This window comes from Anabrus simplex, chromosome X (assembly GCF_040414725.1).
Source record: "Anabrus simplex isolate iqAnaSimp1 chromosome X, ASM4041472v1, whole genome shotgun sequence".
Lineage (NCBI taxonomy): Eukaryota > Metazoa > Arthropoda > Insecta > Orthoptera > Tettigoniidae > Anabrus > Anabrus simplex.
Window position 1 is genome coordinate 101,316,873 of NC_090279.1, and position 19,528 is coordinate 101,336,400.

Below are 19,528 nucleotides of genomic sequence, written 5' to 3' on the forward strand. Positions count from 1 at the left end.
ATCAGCACATGAACAGGTAAGGCAAATACATTTTAAAACAGAATTTACAATTTCAGGTGCATTAATTTCAATTCTGGCAGTGGCTGGTTTATCACAGAATCTTTAAAAGCGACTCATTCCACAGTTTAATGCCAGACAATTTTAAAAACTTTTTCACTCATTGCGGAAACATTTGTATATTTGATGGAACAGATTTTATTAACGATGCTTTGAAAGATGAGTGAAGGATATTTAAATTTTTACGTACGCACGAGGCAGCTTCAAAACAAACTTCCCCATCTTAACTACTTTTACGGTTTTCGGAGTCACCGAGCTGCCGGAAGTTCGTCCCGCAGGAGTTCTTTGATGTTCCAGTAAATCTACCGACAAGAGGCTCACGTATTTGAGCACCTTCAAAACCAACGAACTGAGGCAGGATCGAGGGAGTCAGAAGGCGAGCGTGGGCACAGGCTCGTGACATATTGCGGGTATTGAGAAACACTTCTTATCTCTTCTATTTATCTTGACATGCGTAACTTTTGAACACAACTTCAAACTCGTTATTTTCTTTCAATTTCGTACTTATCACAGAATAAGTACATTTCGCTTTACATTGTGTTTATCGCTTTAATTCGCGAATGAAAAATCGCTATATTCTTAACGAGAATTATACGATGTGTTAAGATTTCTCAAAATCGCTTCGTCGCGTTTATCGTTAACGCGAGGCCTCCTCGTATAGGGAAGCACGGGGTAGAGGTCCGTACTAATGTGACGTAAATACTGACTCTGGGTGGGAAGATTGTCTCATTCTTGATGCGTACGCTTGATGCATCAGGGGCCGATCGTGATACAGATATGGTGATATGACTCAAGTGTGCACGCACCTTAAGGCGTAGCATCTAACATACAGTATCCCTCGATAACATTTTGGAGACAGGAAACCTGGATGAAGACAGGACGTATGCATTCTCTTGCGGGAGATCTATCGGTAACTTTGGGCTGTAGTACACTACAACTCACCGGAAACTAGGCGTGTAGTTGATGTGGTTAGACATTACCTAATTGCTTTTCTTCATAGGAGATCAGTCAGAACTGCTGACATAACGAACAGACATCCGTTTTGTTCTTGCTCTTGTTGACTACCCGCAGGTAACAAACATTGATATTTAAACTATATGAAATGCAGCACCAGTTTCAACATCAGAGTTACCAGATGGTCTACCAAATCAGAAATTACTTTTTAACTAAGGAAGTTCCAAAAGCCAAATGTACCACGGTTACTCCTGTTAGCAACAATATTACGTACATTTGGTAAATTAATGGCTTGATAGAAAAATCGTATATCAATAAAATTGCCAAATGGCGGAGGTGCTGGCAAGAAGAGGTCGCCACCCTCAAGAATAATTATCTGAAATAATTTAAGTAGAAACTCGCCCTCACGCCTTCTTTTCTCATTGTCAGTCTTGAAATAGCAAATTTCATGATTTTCATTCATTATTCTTAAATACTCAATGTACTTAATCTGTACCTTCAAGGGAGTACGCAGGGCGGGAGGATAAATACCCCCTCTAAATTTAGAAGTTGAGAACTTGTGCCAACCATGTAAATGAAGATTTTCGGTAGCTCGTTTTTTGCTTTTAACTTGAACTAGGTGCGTATTTGATGCTTCAATTTTTTTTCTAAAAGAATCATCCTGAACCAGTGGACTTCATCTATGCATTTTAGACTGATATTTTCCCAAGAACACGTAAAGTACTGAAACTGCGAACACTCTTCTTCCTCCCTGAAATATCATAATGTGTTAGCACAAACACAAAGAAGAGTCGTCTGCTTCTGCAATTATCAACATGAATGCAAGAGTGTCTTAATTAAACAATTGTCTTACTTCGAAAATTTTAGTTAAGTGTTACTAATTTCACAACATTAAGTCCTCAGATTTGAATATTTAATATCCCTCTATTCGAATATATCTTCTGCGTACGCCTCTGAAGACCTCGTCTCTTTATGCTTAAATACCACGAAATATTGCCACGATATCAATATATTGTCATTTACAAGTAAAAATTATGAAATATCTCCACTACTTCTTGTACTGCAGGATATAATCTGTGAAATGACACAACATGTCCCTAAATTTAGAGGTAAACTTGTTGTTCGGTCAATTCCCGTATCCCTGACGTGTTAGATCGATGAGTCGTGTCACTGACCAGGAGTGCTCACTAGGGCAACATTTGTAGCTTTTCATTAATCTTCAATTAAATTCTTACTTGTTTCATATTAAAAAGTAAATTGCAACTTTCCACAAGACGACTCTATGTTATTGTAGTAGCACTCGTGTTCACAGCGCCTGCCTCAAAGTGGTGAACGTATGCAGTCACTAGCGGTGGTTCACTGTCCGTAGCGAATGTGTGTTGTTAGTCAAAACTTAGGATCAATAATCCACTCCTTACAGGAGTCGACAGGGCTCCCACATTTCAATTGCTCCTGATGCCTTCAACTCCCTTTCTGAACCAGACACCTGGATCTTTGAACATTCTGCGGTTCTACTGGCTCATGTGTGTGACTGGTAACTGTACAGGCTACTACTTCACCAAGAACTGAGCAGGAGGCTGCGGAGGAAACGCAAGCAGCTGAGTATGAAAAATAATATATACACTTTCGAAGTCGGTAGATACGTCACATACACCGTGTGCATTGAGCTGTCGGCTCAGCGTGGTGCATCCATGGTTCAAAACAGGAGGGATTTTTTCTGAAGGCAGTATTTCTGAAAGTGCGCAGATTTTTACATTTTAAAGTCCCATTATACTGAAAACGCATAAAATGTGATCACGTGTAAGAAGTAATACCTGTAAACTGCTTGACATAATGTAACTTCGTAGCTTTTTGGGCTGACGAAAAGCGAATTATTTTATTTATTTATTTATTTATTTATTTATTTATTTATTTATTTATTTATTTATTTATTTATTTATTTATTTATTTATTTATTTATTTATTTATTTATTTATTTATTTATTTATTTATTTATTTATTTATTTATTTATTTATTTATTTTATGCCTTTGTAGTGGCGAAGTTAGGGCTCACGGCCGTCTCTTACACTTAACACTATACAACACTATAACATAAATTTGAAAAAATACAATTAAGTAAGAAATACGAAAGCACCGTCAGATTCTATCAAGTCACTTTTAATTATGCGTACATATGTACAATATTGCTTACGTTACTTAAACTTGTCACTGACTGTGATCTCGTGATGTTAACAAGGGCTGTTCCTCCACTGACCCCTTGGTAACTCTGAGAATGTTTTCTGTACTTATGTTAAGCTGATATACATCCCTAGTCTCCAGCGACTGCGTTTGGACCTCTCAATTCACAACACATTATCTCAGTTACATTATCAGTGAAAAGTTTCCTCAAAGTAAACAATATTGATCTAGTTTGTGCTTCAGACGGTTACGAATCTAATGCTATGTGACAATCGTGAGGGGCATATGAATCACTTAGTCGCTAATATAGATCATACAATACTCAACCTTTCTGGTCAGGGTTCTAAGGTGAAATATTATCACACAGCGGTTTTACTGGACACAACTACGACATACATATAGTAATATATTAAATGAAAAGAAACATCAACTTACAGTTCCTAGGAACGTCCTGATGAAGATGCAAAATGTGGTTTTATATGAACTTTTCTTCAGTAGTATAACACGACGATTCACTTATATAAGCACAAGGTATTCGCCGGGCTGAGTAGCTCTGATCGTCCAACTAGGCAGGTTCGATCCCTGCTCACCCTGGTGGTATTTGAAGTTGCTCAAGTACGTCAGTCTAGTGTCGGTAGATTTATTGGCACGTTAAAGAACTCCTGCGGGACAACATTTCGGCACCTCGGTGTGTCTAAAGTAGTTCTTGGTTCAAGGTCGTTACACTTCTGTTGTTCATAGTTTACATCTACTGAAAGGTATAAAGTTGCAGGAAGGATTCCGTTAAATGTAATTACAGTAAGTAGTTTGAGCTGAGCCGACGACTGGTCTTAATGACGAACTGTGCTGAAAGCCTTCAGTCTAATATGTTGGAACTTGAAAATAAATGCAATGAGAATGGTATGAAAGCCTGCTATCTAATCATTTAGAACATGTAAAAGAGGTGCAATGCGAATAATATGGCTATTCTGATATCAGTAGGTGAGAGACCTGAGAGAACTGAGTGTAAACTGGAAGAGGGTGTGTGTTCTCCCAATATGGTAGTACAGTAAGTGAGCCCGCAGTTTTGATGAGCAGTATTCTGTAAGGAAGAAACTATCATTACACTGGCCTGTTCTTAGAGAACTCCGCATGAAAGTAGTGAGAATGAAGTCAGGAATGAGCTGTACGCATGCCCCAGGGACTCGATCATGGAGGGTAAGAGAAGGACTTCAACTGAAATCCGAATGATTTAAACATACGTGGTGGGGGACCAAACGAGCCCACAGGGATTGTGTAGAAGTTTAGTGCAGACTGAACGCTGAAATGCACGATTTGATGTGCTACGGCCAGCCGGACAGACCCTCTGTACCTGTGAGGACTGCCGTGTAGGCCAGTGATCATAACTGATTTACCTCACGTTCATTTCAGGTTGGAGAGCACAGGCATATGAAGAGACGTGTCTCAGAATTAAATGATCTGAGATAGCAGAATCATCATAATTTTAAGCGTCTGCTTAATTGTCGTTTGTCTTCCAAGGAAAGTCCGCCTGTTGGCTGACCCCTATTTCAGACAAATGGTATTGTTTCTTTGGTGTTCTGTCTCACCTAGCTAAATGTATATACTACAATGAGATACATAATCAAGTAATTTCTTTCTCCGTTGTGAATTATGTATAATTTTTTGACAGATGCGAAAATATCCGTAGTATCGTTAGACGGTCGTACTTTTAACTGCAGTTTTACTGACTACCTGTTAGTAGCACTTGACTCAGATACCAAACTGTAATCCAACCCATTTACTACTTATTTGTACTTTTCCCATCACTGCTTCAGATATCTTCATTACATTACACTCCACACGTGCCCCTCCCCCCGCCCCCCCACAAATTCTCTTACCCGCCAGGTGGTCCCACAGTCTACATCTTACAAGGCAGCAGGTCACTCTGCGTGAGCTCCCTGGGTAGCACTTTCCACCAGCTCCACTGAAATGACAGTCTCCATAGAGGAGATAAAGGCGAGGGTGACTGATGGAAGCTGGCCTTCGGGAATTTATTCTCCAGTAGATTGAAACTCACAGTGTACCGGGTGATAATCCATCCTGTGGTGCTGTGTGCGTGCGAGACGAGAGTGACTAGAACCTTCTGGGGGTGTGGGAGAGAAATATATTGAGAAAGATCTTCGGAGCAGTTCACGATCGAGGATGTGAGATGTGGTAAGTCAGAAACCACGAAGAAGTCTACGCCCTGTACGGTGACCTTGAGAGGCCAAGGATAGAACACTGTAGTACCTCTGACACATCGTAAGGATGGACAATAAGATTCTCGACCAAAATTGTGGTGGCCGAAGAAGACGAAGAAATCTGGAGGTGTTGGGAATCCGGGCTGAATAAGAAGAGTTATGGACCGAAAATAGTGGGCAATTGGCGTTGGAGAGGCCAGCGACCTTCTTGGGCTGTGGAGAATGGAGAAATATTTCACGTGCCTAATCGAGGCTGACGTATTTCAAATAACTTGGGCTCTGCTGCCTCAGAGCCGCGTCTATCATGTCCTTTACCTTCACATTACGTGTAGGATATTCTACTTTGAGTCCAGTACAACGAAATTATCCTGGAAGCTGACCGATGTAAGTAGCTGTTAACCTGGAAACTCTCTTATTTCTTACATAACACCACTGACCAAAATTGGCTGCATTAGCTTGATTGATAGCATGTAAATGATATGTGTGGTAGGAGACAATAATGTTTACATAACAATGTAGTGTTCTGGTATATATACGTATTATGTTAACCCTTACCTGGTACGGGTACGACAGGGACCCAGGTTATAATGTGGTTTAAATACAAAAAAAAATTACATTTTATTAACATACAAACTTATTTAGCTCAACACACTGTTTACATCAGAAATAAACAACTTTCAAGTATTCTTAAACTTATTAAACCAATTAATGAGTGACTTTTGTGTTTGCATACATTTTCAAAGGACTAATGTTGCCTTGTCAATTTTGATCAATAATCCAGTATTATGATTCAATATTTTTCAATACAATGACACAAAATGACAAAACAATGTCTACACTCATTCATAATAATTTCTTATCGTATAAAACATTTAACAGGAAAATTCTGACAAACCACCAACTTGGGGACCCACCTTATTATTATAGAGCAGGGCCTCTCAAACGCCCAAAATCTCACGCGTGCAAACAGCGATGCAGAGTTCCTGTGCACAATGCATCGGTCCCTCTCGGCTCGACTTGGATCAACGCTTCGTCTCTGGGCTACTCAGCTAAGCTCGGCTCAACTCAGCTCGGATTTTGAAAACTACGGAGCAAGTGAGGAAGAGGGAGACAGGAGGAGTGAGCGAAACAGATGTGGGGAAAGAAAGAGACAGTGCTATTGCTCCAAATCGGGGAGTGGGAGTCTGCACTCTGGTCAATCAAGCGAAGTCGTCCTTTGCACCGTGCACAGTGCATGCACTAGGCGCATGCACCCTGAGAGGCCCTATTATAGAGGAATTAAGGGACTAAGAAGGAGGTGCAGATTGGAAAGAAATAGAGATAGAAATTGCTGTGGAAGTGAGCAAAATTGAAGGAACTTACTCGGAAATGGAATCTAGCAACCGAGCTCGATAGCTGAAGTCGCTTCAGTGCGGCCAGTATCCAGTAATCGGGGGATAGTGGGTTCGAGCCCCACTCTCGGCAGCCCTGAAGATGGCTTTCCGTGGTTTCCCATTTTCACACCATTCAAATGCCGGGGCTGTACCTTAATTAAGGCCATGGCCGCTTCCTTCCAATTCCTAGACCTTTCCTATCCCATCGTCGCCATAAGACATATCTGTTTCGGTGCGACGTAAAGCAAAATAGCAAAAAAGAAAAAGAATCTAGCAATGAAGTCAGTTAAGGATAACATGATGCCAAGCATAATTAACAGCCATACAAATTTTAATGAAAAATGGAAGGGTAGATATAGGGAGGCCTACTTTAAGGCTCCAAGAAGGACATTCCAGGAATCATTAATGAACAAGGGGAGTGTGTATGAGAGGATCTTCAGTCAGCAGCACCGGTATATAATGGTTGTTGGTTACATATGATAGCAATGACATTTACAATAATATACAAATGTTGAAAACCAGGAAATCAGCGCATCAAGTCCCGTTAGATAAGGAAAAGAGCCCCATGCAAGCGTTAATCCGTGCAGATGTCTGTCTCCATCTTAGATCTGACACAGCATGTACGATTACTGAGGAGAAATGGCTCCATGCATGTGTCACTTCGTGCAAATGACACCATCCTGGAACTGACACACCACTTACGGTTATATAGAGGGAAGGGCACCATGCAAGTGTCACAGCGTCAAATGTCACCATCCGTGATCTGACACACAAGGTCCTGTTAGATAAGGAAAAAAGCTCCCTGCAAGCGTTACTCCGTGCAAATGTCTGCAACGTAGGTCTGACACACCAGGTACGGTTATTTAGGAGAAATAGCTCCATGCAAGATGTCTGTCTCCATCTTAGATCTGACACAGCAGGTACGGTTACTGTGGCTCCATGCATGTGTCACTTCGTGCAAATGACACTATCCTGGAACTGACACACCATGGAAAGGGCTCCTTGCCAGTGTCACAACCTGCAAAAGTGACTCTACTAGATCTGACACACCAGGTACTGTTACATCGAGAAATGTGCTCTCTGCAAGAGTCCATCTGTGCAAAAGTTAACATCTTACTTCTGACTCACCAGGTACTGTTATATAGAGAATGGGACGCACTGCAACTGTTACGCCGTGCAGATGTTACCATCCTACATCTGACACACCAGGGATGGTTATTTCGAAGAAAAGGCTCCATGCAAATGTCACTCCGTGAAAGAGTCACAATCTTACCCCTGGCTCACCAGGTACGGTGATATAGAGAAGAGGGCACCCTGCAAGTTTCAATCCATAAGTCAAGTATTGGTGGTGAATTTAGAGTGGTTTAATCCAGTTTCAAGTATCAAAGAAATGAAGCTATGTCAGAAGCAGGATTCGAACCTGTGCCCACAGGAGTGGACTGCGAAGTGGGGTTGGAACGCACGCCTACAAAATGAGACTTAGACATGAACCCGGCACCGTAGACCAGCCGGACTTTCAGGCATGTGTTACTGTTTCTCCTTGCATTCTCTGAGCAGATCCAACGACCTGTTCGTATAGTAAGCTAGAATGCAGGCAAAGACGATGAATTCGAGTGGAGTAATTCAATTTCCTTATCCTAAAAAAGCGATGTCTGAAGTAGGATTCGAACCAACGCCCACAGCAGTGTACTGCGACCACGGAGCAGCATTTTATACCGCTGGGCCACCCTGTCATGTGCTCCGGATCTTGCTCTCCGCTTTCTTAAGCAGATCCGACGTCTTGCGCGCGTAATAAGCTACAACTCAAGTATTGGTGTAGAATTCAGACTGGAGGGAGTCAGCTTCCGGTATCCAAGAAGAAAAGCTGCGTCAAAAGTGGGATTTGAACCCACGCCTAAAGAAGAGACCGCGACCTGAGAGCAGCGCCGTAGATAAGACGGCCATTCAGAATTGTGTTGCTGCTCCTCTCCGCCTTCTCAAGGTGGACCCAACGACTTGTTCTCCTAATACGCTACTAGTCAAGTATTGGTGGTGAATTCAGGGTGGTTTAATCCAGTTACAAGTATCAAAGAAAAGAAACTATGTCAGAAGCAGGTTTCGAACCTGTGCCCAAAGGAGTGGACTGCGAAGAGAACGCAGTGCTTTGTACCGCTAGGCCACCCTGACGCGCATTGATAATGTTGTTCTCCGCTTCTTAAGCAGACCCAACGACTTGTTCGCGTACTATGCAATAATTCAAGCTTTGGTGATGAATTACAATTGAGTAATTCAATTCGCGGTATCCAAGAAAAAAGGCGATGTCTCCAGTGTGATACGAACCTACACCCACAGAAGTGGACTTCGACATCAATGGAGCGACTTAGGCCGCTCGGCAATTCTGACATTCGTTGTTGTTTCTCTCCGCTTCTTAAGCAGACCCAATGACTTGTCCGCGTAATACGCTACACGTCAAGTGTTGGAGTAGAATTCAGAAAGGAGGGAGTCAGTTTCCGGTATCCAAGAGCAAATGCTGCGACAGGTTGGGATATGAACCCACGCCCAAAGAAGTGGACTAGGGCCTGAACACAGCGCCTTAGACCGCTTTTGCAACCTGACTTGTGCTGCTCATGTTGCTCTCCGCTGTCTTTAGCAGACCCAACGATTTTCTCTCGTAATAAGCCACAAGTCAAGTATTGGTGTAGACTTAAGTGAGGAGTGAGTCAGTTTCCGGTATCCAAGAAAAACATCTGCGTGAGAAGCAGGATTTGATCCCACGCCTAAAGAAGTGGACTGCGACCAGAGAGCAGCGTCGTAGACCAGTCGGCCATCAGGCTTGTGTTGCTGTTCCTCTCCGCCTTCTCAAAGCGGACCCAACGAGGTGTTCACGTAATAAGCTACATGGCAAGCATAGCTGATGAATTCGAGTGGAGTAATTAAACTTCCTTATCCAAGAAAAAAAGCGATGTCTGAAGTGGGCGTGGGCTTAACGGAGCGCCTCATACCGCTCGGCCACACTGGCATGTGCTCGTTGATGTTGCACTCCGCTATCTTAAGCAGACCCAATGACTTGCTTCCGTAATAAGCTACAAGTCAGTATTGGTGTAGAATTCAGAGAGGAGGGAGTCAGTTTCCGGTATCCCAGAAAATATGCTGCGTCAGAATTTTGATATTAACCCACGGACAAAGAAGTGGACTGCGAGCAGAAAGCAGCACTTTATACCGCTCGGTGCCACCCTGACAATGGCATTTGATGTTGCTCTCCGCTATCTTAAGCAGACCCAACGTCTTGCGCGCGTAATAAGCTACAACTCAAGCATTGGTGTAGAATTCAGACAGGAGGGAGTCAGTTTCCGGTATCCAAGAAAAAAAGCTGCGTCAAAAGTGGAATTTGAACCCACGCCTAAAGAAGTGGACTGCGACCTGAGAGCAGCGCCGTAGATAAGTCTGCCATTCAGAATTGTGTTGCTGTTCCTCTCCGCCTTCTCAAGGTGGACCCAACGACTTGTTCTCCTAATACGCTGCAAGTCAAGTATTGGTGGTGAATTCAGAGTGGTTTAATCCAGTTACCAGTATCAAAGAAATGAAACTATGTCAGAACCAGGATTCGAACCTGTGCCCACAGGAGCTGACTGCGAACAGAACGCAGCGCTTTATACCGCTCGGGAACCCTGACATGTATTGCTAATGTTGCTCTCCGCATTCTTAAGCACACGCAACGACTTGTTCGCGTATTATGCTATAATTCAAGCTTTGGTGATGAAGTAGAGTTGAGTATTCAACTTCCGGTAACAAAAAAAAAAAAGCGACGTCTGAAATGTGATTGCAACCCACGCCCATAGAAGTGGACTTCGACATGAATGCAGCCCCTTACACCGCTCGACAATTCTGACTTGCGTTGTTATTTCTCTCCGCTTTCATAACCAGACCCAACGAATTGTTCGCGTAATAAGCTAAAGGCAAGCATAGATAATGAATTCGAATGGAGTAATTCAATTTCCTTATCCAAGAAAAAAGCGATGTCCCAACTGGGATTCGAACCCACGCCCTCAGAAGTGGACCGCGGCCTGGACGCTGCCCCTTCTACCGCAGGGTCACCCTGACATGAGCTGCGGGTTTTGCTCTCCTCTTTATTAAGCAGACCCAACGAATTGTTCGCCTAATAAGCTACAAGTTAAGTATTGGTGATGAATTCAGAGTGGATTAATCCAGTTACCAGTATCAGAGAAAACAAGCTATGTCAGAAGCAGGATTCCAACCTGTAACCACTTGAGAAGACTACGACCAGAACGCAGTAGTTTTTACCGCTCGGTCACCCTGACTTGTGCTGCTGATGTTGCTCTCGGGTTTCTTTAGCAGGCACAACGACTTGTTCGCGTAATATGCTACAAGGCAATAATTGGTGTAGACTTCAGAGAGGAGGTAGTCAGTTTCCGGTATCCAAGAAAAAAGCTGCGTCAGAATTGGGATATGAACCCACGCCCAAATAAGTGGACTGCGACCAGAAAGCAGCCCTTTATACCACTCGGCCACCCTGAAATGTGCTGTTGATGTTGCTCTCCACTATCTTAAGGAGACCCAACGACTTGTTCGCGTAATAAGTGAGACAATAATTTACCATACCCTCATTTGTTGAACATATGTATTTGTGTGTGGGACTTTTTTCTTCAATTATCGGCCATTTGTTGCATTGCCGTTAAATTATGTGGCTGAAACTGTGGGGATTTAAAATGCATCTTTTTGCCATTGTTACGTCGGTTGCTTCGAAATTCTGATTGGCTCAATACGCACATTTTTGACTTGTGCGTGCGCAGTGTCGAGCTTCAACTGAGCGACGCGCGGCTTGACTGGACTGAACACCAGTCTGTTCCCGGCAGATCGCCAAGTTGGACGCGTTTGGAGAAGTTGTGTACAAAATGCGATTGAAAGTTGTTGGAGTGGAGTTTGATAAGCCAGGCCTCGTTAATTAAGGCTTTGCCTTAATTGTAGCGCACTAATGTTGTATGTTTCATATTTACAGTTTTTTAATATTAGTGTGACGTTTATTTGAGGCATATTTTTATTCGGGTTCGTGCGATTTTCTCTTGTGTCCTTTCAATTATTTACGTGTGAACTTTTTTTTGGGTCTGCTATCGTTGCCTTAAATATTGAGTGTGTTTCCGTGTTTCCGAGTGATTGAAATCCTTGTGTACTGTTTCCGGAAGCAAATTCCAGTTTATTGTAATTAATTGTAGTATACTTACTGACAATGTAAAGCTGGCCAATTATGTAATTAATATTTAATGAACGGATCCGTTTTAACATTTGTCATTCATTGATTCTAAGGCAAACTGTAGCTTGTAATCTGAGTGTGTTTTCACGATTTTAATTATCCTAAAAATAGACATTTCTCTCCTAATTTAATGAGTTGAATTATTACAATTTTTATCTTTCTTCTATTTACTTATTTATTACTACATAAAAATTATTTTACGTTGTTATCCGAGTGCGCACTCATAGTATATTTTGCTTTAAAAATTGATTTTTATCTATAATTTAAAGACATTATTTACAAATGTATTATTTGTTGTACAGTTTTCATTCCTAAATTCTGTTTAAATTTTTCCTAATTTTAAGTAAAGTTCAAGTTATTTAAACATTAATCTTGCTTTCATTTAGCAATCTTCACCTGGCAACCCCTCAGGTAGTTAGTTTATGTTCTGTGCCCTCCACGCTGGTTTTGTTAATACTGCTCCTGCTCGATGGTAAGTATTCTGCTTCTTGTGCTCATTTGGTTATATTTATGGGGTTTTATTATCATTCATGTTTTTAACTTTGTCGGGTTGCAGTAGTGTTGTGGTAGCTTTCGCCGTGGTTGCTACATTGTTGTTGCTGTTGTTCTAACAACTTGATAAGTTGCCCAGGTCAACGTTGCTAGTTGCTAAAAGTGACCAACCTTTTAAACTTAAAAATTGTAAAACTCAAATGGACCAAAGTATTTCCTCTCTACGTATGTTTCATGTGTAATCGAGACTTCCTTGTTGCTGCCCTCTTGGCCTTGGAGTATGGCGTGGCTCTGTATCTGTGCACTTGCTGCTTGTTTTATTTACCATGTTCCGTGGTCATGTTATCTTGTGTTGGGTTGTTAGAACTGGTGTTGTAAACCTGGTTTAATCTCTAAGTTATGTTTTTATTCCAGCTTCATTCCTGGTCCAGATGGAGTGTTACAATTTGTATTGTAATTGCATTTTCTCTTCCAGTGACCGTGTACCCACCTCGCTGTTTGGCCTGAACATGTGAAATTGATTTACAATCTTGACCCATGGTGACTCTCTCCTTCCACTTTTATTTTACTGTTCTGCCTTGTCCAGGTTACGATGTGGCATGTGTTATTATTGACAATTCTTGCTTATGTAGGCCTGTATTGGTTCGTATCTGGGTCATGTGCTGTGGGATTTCTTCCTATTTTACCTTATGTGGTCTTGTGCATGTTCCCGTTCTTGATATGGTGTTGTTGTAGGTCTGTATTGAACACGTGGATGATTGTGTCATGTGATTATGCTATATTGATGAGAATCTCACTTGGAACTGTTGTGTTTAATGCTATTTGTGTAACCTTGGGCAGTCTTCTTATTGTCATGTACTCTGAAAAGCGTTTCCTGATTGAACGGTGATGGGCTACGTCTGTATGGTTCATCTGAGATTATATTATCTTTTTAATTTGATGTGTCCATGTCAGGTAGTTCCGTCAGTTCTGTTGTGGAGTGATTAATTTCTGTACCTGATGTTATTCATGTCTTAGTCCTCTTGGTACTACTCATCACCTTTTATTCACCTTTTTCTGCTTTGTGCATATACTTCACTCATGTGGTCTTGTTGTAATGAGGTGTGGTCTTAACTTCCTTGTAAATCTGGAATTTCCTTAACCTGGTTAATTGTAGTTATTGTGGATTAGCTTCTTCCCCTTGCATATTTTCGGCCAGGTGTCTGTGTACTAAGACTATAATTACTATTCAAACTATTACTTTTAGATTATACCTTCATTAGATTTACATTTAATAACTTCAAGAAAGCGTACAGGTTGGCAACTCAAAGCGAGAGTGCTGAACATGCTTCTATTTTCGGCAAGGTTACTGGTGGTCAGCTGAGCGTAATCTCCGCTCCCATACCTACACAGCCCCCTAGTACTAATCCGCTTACAAATGCTTTTAACAACTTTCCAAATTCCTTACAGGTAGTACATGCTAACGTTCAAAGTCTAATTCCTCACTTCCACGAACTCCGTAACATTATTGCTTATGTCAACCCTCACATCGTCATGAACGGAGAAACCTGGATGAAACCTTGGTTGTCAGATTCTCTTGTCCACCTCGAAAATTATACCTTGATCCGAAATGATCACACAGGTAAAGCCGGCGGCGGAGTAGCTATGTACATTAGGAACGACCTAAAATATAAAATAATTTACAAAACAACTAGTGAATACTGCGCAAGCCCCGAGTTCATGTTCATTGAAATTGAGGCTTCAGGTGTAAAGTGCTTACTCAGTGTTGTGTATCGCCCACCAAAGATTGGATACATCACCGACCTTGAAGACATCTTACTTGAGCCCCTACCCAGGTATGAGCATGTTTTATTACTAGGAGACCTCAATAATGACATCCTTAACGACAAAATGACTGAGACTAAACAACTAATCAACATATTTAAATCTTGTAACATCACGATTTTGCCACTTAACCCAACACATCACACAGCCACGTCACATATATTACTGGACTTAATTGTGACGAATAACCCTGACAGAGTACTGACCCACGGGCAAATGTCTGCTTGCGGACTATCCAATCACGACTTAATTTATTTAGCTTATTCACTTAAATGCCCCAAGTACAGACCTAAATTAATTACATTCCGAGATCTAAAAAGTATAAATAACGAAGCCTTATTAGAAGATGCTGCAAACATACCTTGGCATAATGTCCATATTTTAGATAATATAGATGATAAAGTGGAGTTCTTTTAACACGCGCCAAAACGCACTGCTCGTGTAACACGCCCTGCGGCTCCATGGATGACGCAGGAAATACGAGACTTAATGACAGAGAAAGACAAAGCTTTCAGAAAATTTAAAACTAGCCAAATACCAAACGATTTTGACCTGTACAAGACCCTTCGTAACAGGACCACACAGGCCGTAAGAAATGATAAAATAAGACACTCACAGAACATTTTGCTAACCCGAAACACAACAATACGGAAAACCGTTAAAAAATGGGCATAGGTGGAAATAAAATACATACTGCTGACGTTAAAATATCACTGGATGATTTAAACCAATACTTTACTACAAGACCCGTTAACATTGACGAGACAACAAAAGAACAGACGATTAACAAAATTCTACACAATAGCAATACTAACAATGGAGGAGAAGAGTTATATTTTTCCCTCGTAACTCCTGCAGAAGTGAGACAAATTGCACGATCAATAAAGACAACTGCGACAGGATGTGACGAGATTGTTCCACAGTTACTGTTAAAAACTCTAGACGTAATCCTACCAACTCTAACCCACATCATAAATACCTCACTGATAACCGGCATATTCCCTTCCCTTTGGAAATATGCAATTGTTCGCGCACTCCCCAAGGCCAACAATCCCGTAGAACCCAAAGACTTTCGATCCATTTGCATTTTGCCATTCCTGTCCAAAATTTTGGAGAAAATAGTTCACAGACAAATAACCGCATACTTAAATAACAATATGCTTCTTGACAAATACCAGTCTATTTTTGGAAGCAATCATAGCACAACTACTGCACTGCTTAAAGTTACAAACGACATAGGAGTAGCTATGGATAAGGTAGAAGTTTCTGTTTTAACTCTTCTAGACCTTAGTAAGGCCTTCGACTGCGTTGACACGGACATCCTCTGTAACAGTAAATGTGGTACTTCGGTAGACATGAGACGCAGGGCGTGTACCATTCGTTGAAGTGCGTACAGAGGGAGAGGGTTTGTTTAGAAATAAATCTTAAAATTTTTCTTCTGAGTTTATTAATAAATTCAAAGTCATGTCACCTCTGTACAGCAGATACAGTAGAAAATGTTCCTCGTCCTAGGGCTGGCGATGTCCTTTGATTCCGGCAGCTCCTTTTCCCATACCAGTGAACCACCATTCCTCCCCCGATGGAAGTTCTAGAAGATCCATTCGACGTCTTGAAGATCCATACGGTGCTGATGAAGGGCGTTGAGGTAGTCCTCGTGAATGATGAACGTGAATGAACATCGTTAAGCCTTGGGGCGAGTTAATGCAAAGACTGCTTCTGCACAGATGAGAGGGAAGTTTATCAATGGTTTTAACAAGGTTCAAACATGAAAAAAATGTATCGTTGAGAGTTTATCACTCGGTGAAATGTCACTAAATTTTGCCCCGTGTTAAATGAAAAGAAGGCCACTAAACTCGAATGAGCATGTAAATTTAATACTCATAAAAATAAAAGTCCACTCGAAACTTATCGTCGAATTTTAACAGAGTCACTTGAAGTTTGTGGCACTTGGCATAATGTAAAGTAATGCCGCACGACTTAGTTCTTAGTTTGGAGCACTGTTCAACGTAATTAGAAAATAAAGATGTTTCACTCGTGAATTCGAACTCATTCACGTACTGATAATAACATGAAATTACAAGACGAAATTAATCATGTATTGACAGTCCTCGGTTCCACTGTTCGTAAAATCGAAACGCACAACTGAATGTTCGTAGAATTGAAATGTGCTGTTTAGTAGGATTGAAATGCACAGTTCACACATGCATAGTTTACAGTTCATGACCTAAAGTTCATGAAATGGTAAATTAGTGACATAGTCATGCTTGCAATCGAGTAAATCTGGATTAAAACACAGTCTCATAAACTTGAAGTATTAAGTACTCTGTAAGGAGCAAACTGTCCTAAGTCCTGTCCATAACATTAAACTTCAAATTACGAGCATTCGAAAACATTCGCAAGTCTTAGACACTCGTGTAGAATAAACAGTCACTTGATAATGTTCAGACGAAGCACAATTTATATCACGTCCCGTCGGAGTAAAAGTTTATCACTCACAGTATAAAGAAATCTGTACAAGTCCATATTCGACGCGATTGGGTTAAAGTCCACGGACTCGAAGATTGATAGCCGCTTTACGCTAGATCACGGTCCTCGCGAACCGACTGTATGAACTCCACTGCCTAGCGTGCACATACACATTCTGATCACATACTCAGGCCACACACTGCTCTGCTGAGTGAAGCAGTACTGTATTTATATCTGATCCGGGCCTTCACATCTCGTTCCATGACTTCATCGCCTCATGTCAGATTTACGTGAAACTCTGCAGAAACGTAGATAAGGGATCGGGTTACACGATGATATTGTTAAATTTGTTTAATTATTATTGTGGGGAAAGTTATTACCCATAGAAACTCGAAGAACATTCCACATCAGTCTAGGCTCTGTGTTGTGGTGAGGCATGCTGTGACGTCACCCGCTCTCTACGTCTCACACACACACAGCTGTTGCTCGCCGTCCAGTTAGTCTTTCGCAGCCGGCCCGGAGCGTAACGCGTAAGTTTTTAAAATTTCTATTACAGGGACTTAGTTTTGTACCGCCATTACCGGTACAATACTAATAGCAAAATTACGTGCTCTTAATTTCTCACAAAGCACACTATCCTGGATGTATTCCTATCTCTCTGATCGCCGGCAGTGTGTATCTACAGGTGAAAATTTCTCTTCGTGGCAATCTGTAGAGACTGGAATACAACAGGGGTCAGTGCTAGCGCCACTCCTATTTTCGATCTTCATTTCAGGACTAACACAAGTAATTAAACATTGTCAATATCATGTGTACGCAGACGACATACAGATATATACACATGCACATCCTCGTGACTTACCGACTGCAATAAATAATATGAATGACGAGCTAGGAAGAATATGTAGGTGGACCGATGACCATGCACTAAAAATCAATGCCCAAACATCGCAGTGTATTCTTTTAGCTACGCAAAAAACCCACGCACGACTTACAGACATCCATACCCACTCAGTAACATTAAGAGGCACTCAGTTACAATTCAAAGACACAGTTAAAAACTTAGGGATGATAATGGATAAAAACCTTAGTTGGAACGATCATGTAACAGGTATATGTCAGCGAGTGTTTTATTCCTTACATTCCCTTATAAAACTCAGAGATTTACTCCCCCAAAATGTAAGAAAACTGCTTATCCAAAGTATGGTAATGCCAATATTCGACTACTGTGATGTAGGATACAGTAACCTGAACGCCTCACTTCCCATCAAGCTCCAAAAGGCACATAACGCATGTGTTCGATTTATTTCAGATATACCAAGGTTTAGCCATATTTCTCCCGCATTTGCTAGGCTTTCATGGCTACGCTTAAGAGAGCGACGAAATTTACACACTATTTCCCTGTTACACCGTATACTGAACCTTAACACACCTGAATACCTTGCTACACAATTCCATTACCTAGCATCACCTTCTAGTATTCCTACCAGATCATCATCCACCGCAGTACTAAGCATTCCCATTCACCGCTCAACTGGCTACAGTAGATCATTTATAGTCGCCGCCAGCCGAATTTGGAATTCCCTGCCTGCTGAAATTAGGAGCATGTCAAACCACCTCCGCTTTAAGAAACTCTGTCAAACCTGGTTAATAAATAATAATGATTTCTTATAACATAGTAGGATTAGATCATAGCTAAGTATTAGATTAATTAAAACATTTAATTGCTACCTTAACATATTAAACTGTAGATAATTTAGTGTATATTTAACTCTTCATGTAGGTGTATGTATGCTCGGACAGAATAGCAGGCTTCATAGCCTGAGTCCCGCCATATAAAACAAGACAATAAATAAATAAATACTATATTCTTGTTCTGGGTTTCATTCTCTACTGCTTAGGAGGTGTGACTAGTGTCACGCAGGTGTGTGATCTTCTGGTGCTGGTTAATGATGTCAGTTTCGGCCATGTGCTTGAGTGAATATTTCATTCTTCCTGATTTTTCATTGCTAGTCCTGGTTGGTTGCTGCATGTGTTGATTCTTAGTCGCCCTTGTCAGTTGTCGTTATACCTGTGTGTTGTGTGGTTACTGGTGCTGTTCGTTACCTAATAATTGTGGAATCTGTTCTGAAATTAACCTTCTGTGTTAAATCCTCTTTCCTGTTTATTTTCTATGGGTTATGGGAGTGTAATTGGTAAATCTTGTCATTTCGTTAATGTACACTGTCCTGATCATATCTTCATTTGATGTCTAGTGGTATGAGAGCTTATGTCTCTTTTGATTGGTATCCGTGGATCAGATGCTGTATGTGATCTGGTGTTATTGTGAAAAATTTGTGTACAAGAAATTTTCCTTGCATCTGGTGGTTGTCTCTGTGTAACCTCTTCCGGTTGAGTTTATTTACATAAGGTATTCCCTTGTTTGTGCCTTCCCCAGTTCCTCATCTGGTTTGGTAACCTAAACTCTTGTAATTCTGTCGCTTCTGGCTCTACCCCGCATGTTTTTGCAACTCTATATTGTTGCCTGGTTGTCATCTGACTGTTCTGGGTTCTATTCCAATAAGTATGGGATCATTTGGGGTAATCCTGGAACTGTCGCTAAAATTCCTTGTCCGTCATTGGAGTATCGGACCCAACTGATTGACTGAAGGTTCTTCTCCATCAACTCATGCGCCTTGTCATCGTGTAACTTATCATTTCTTCATCATCTATGTTT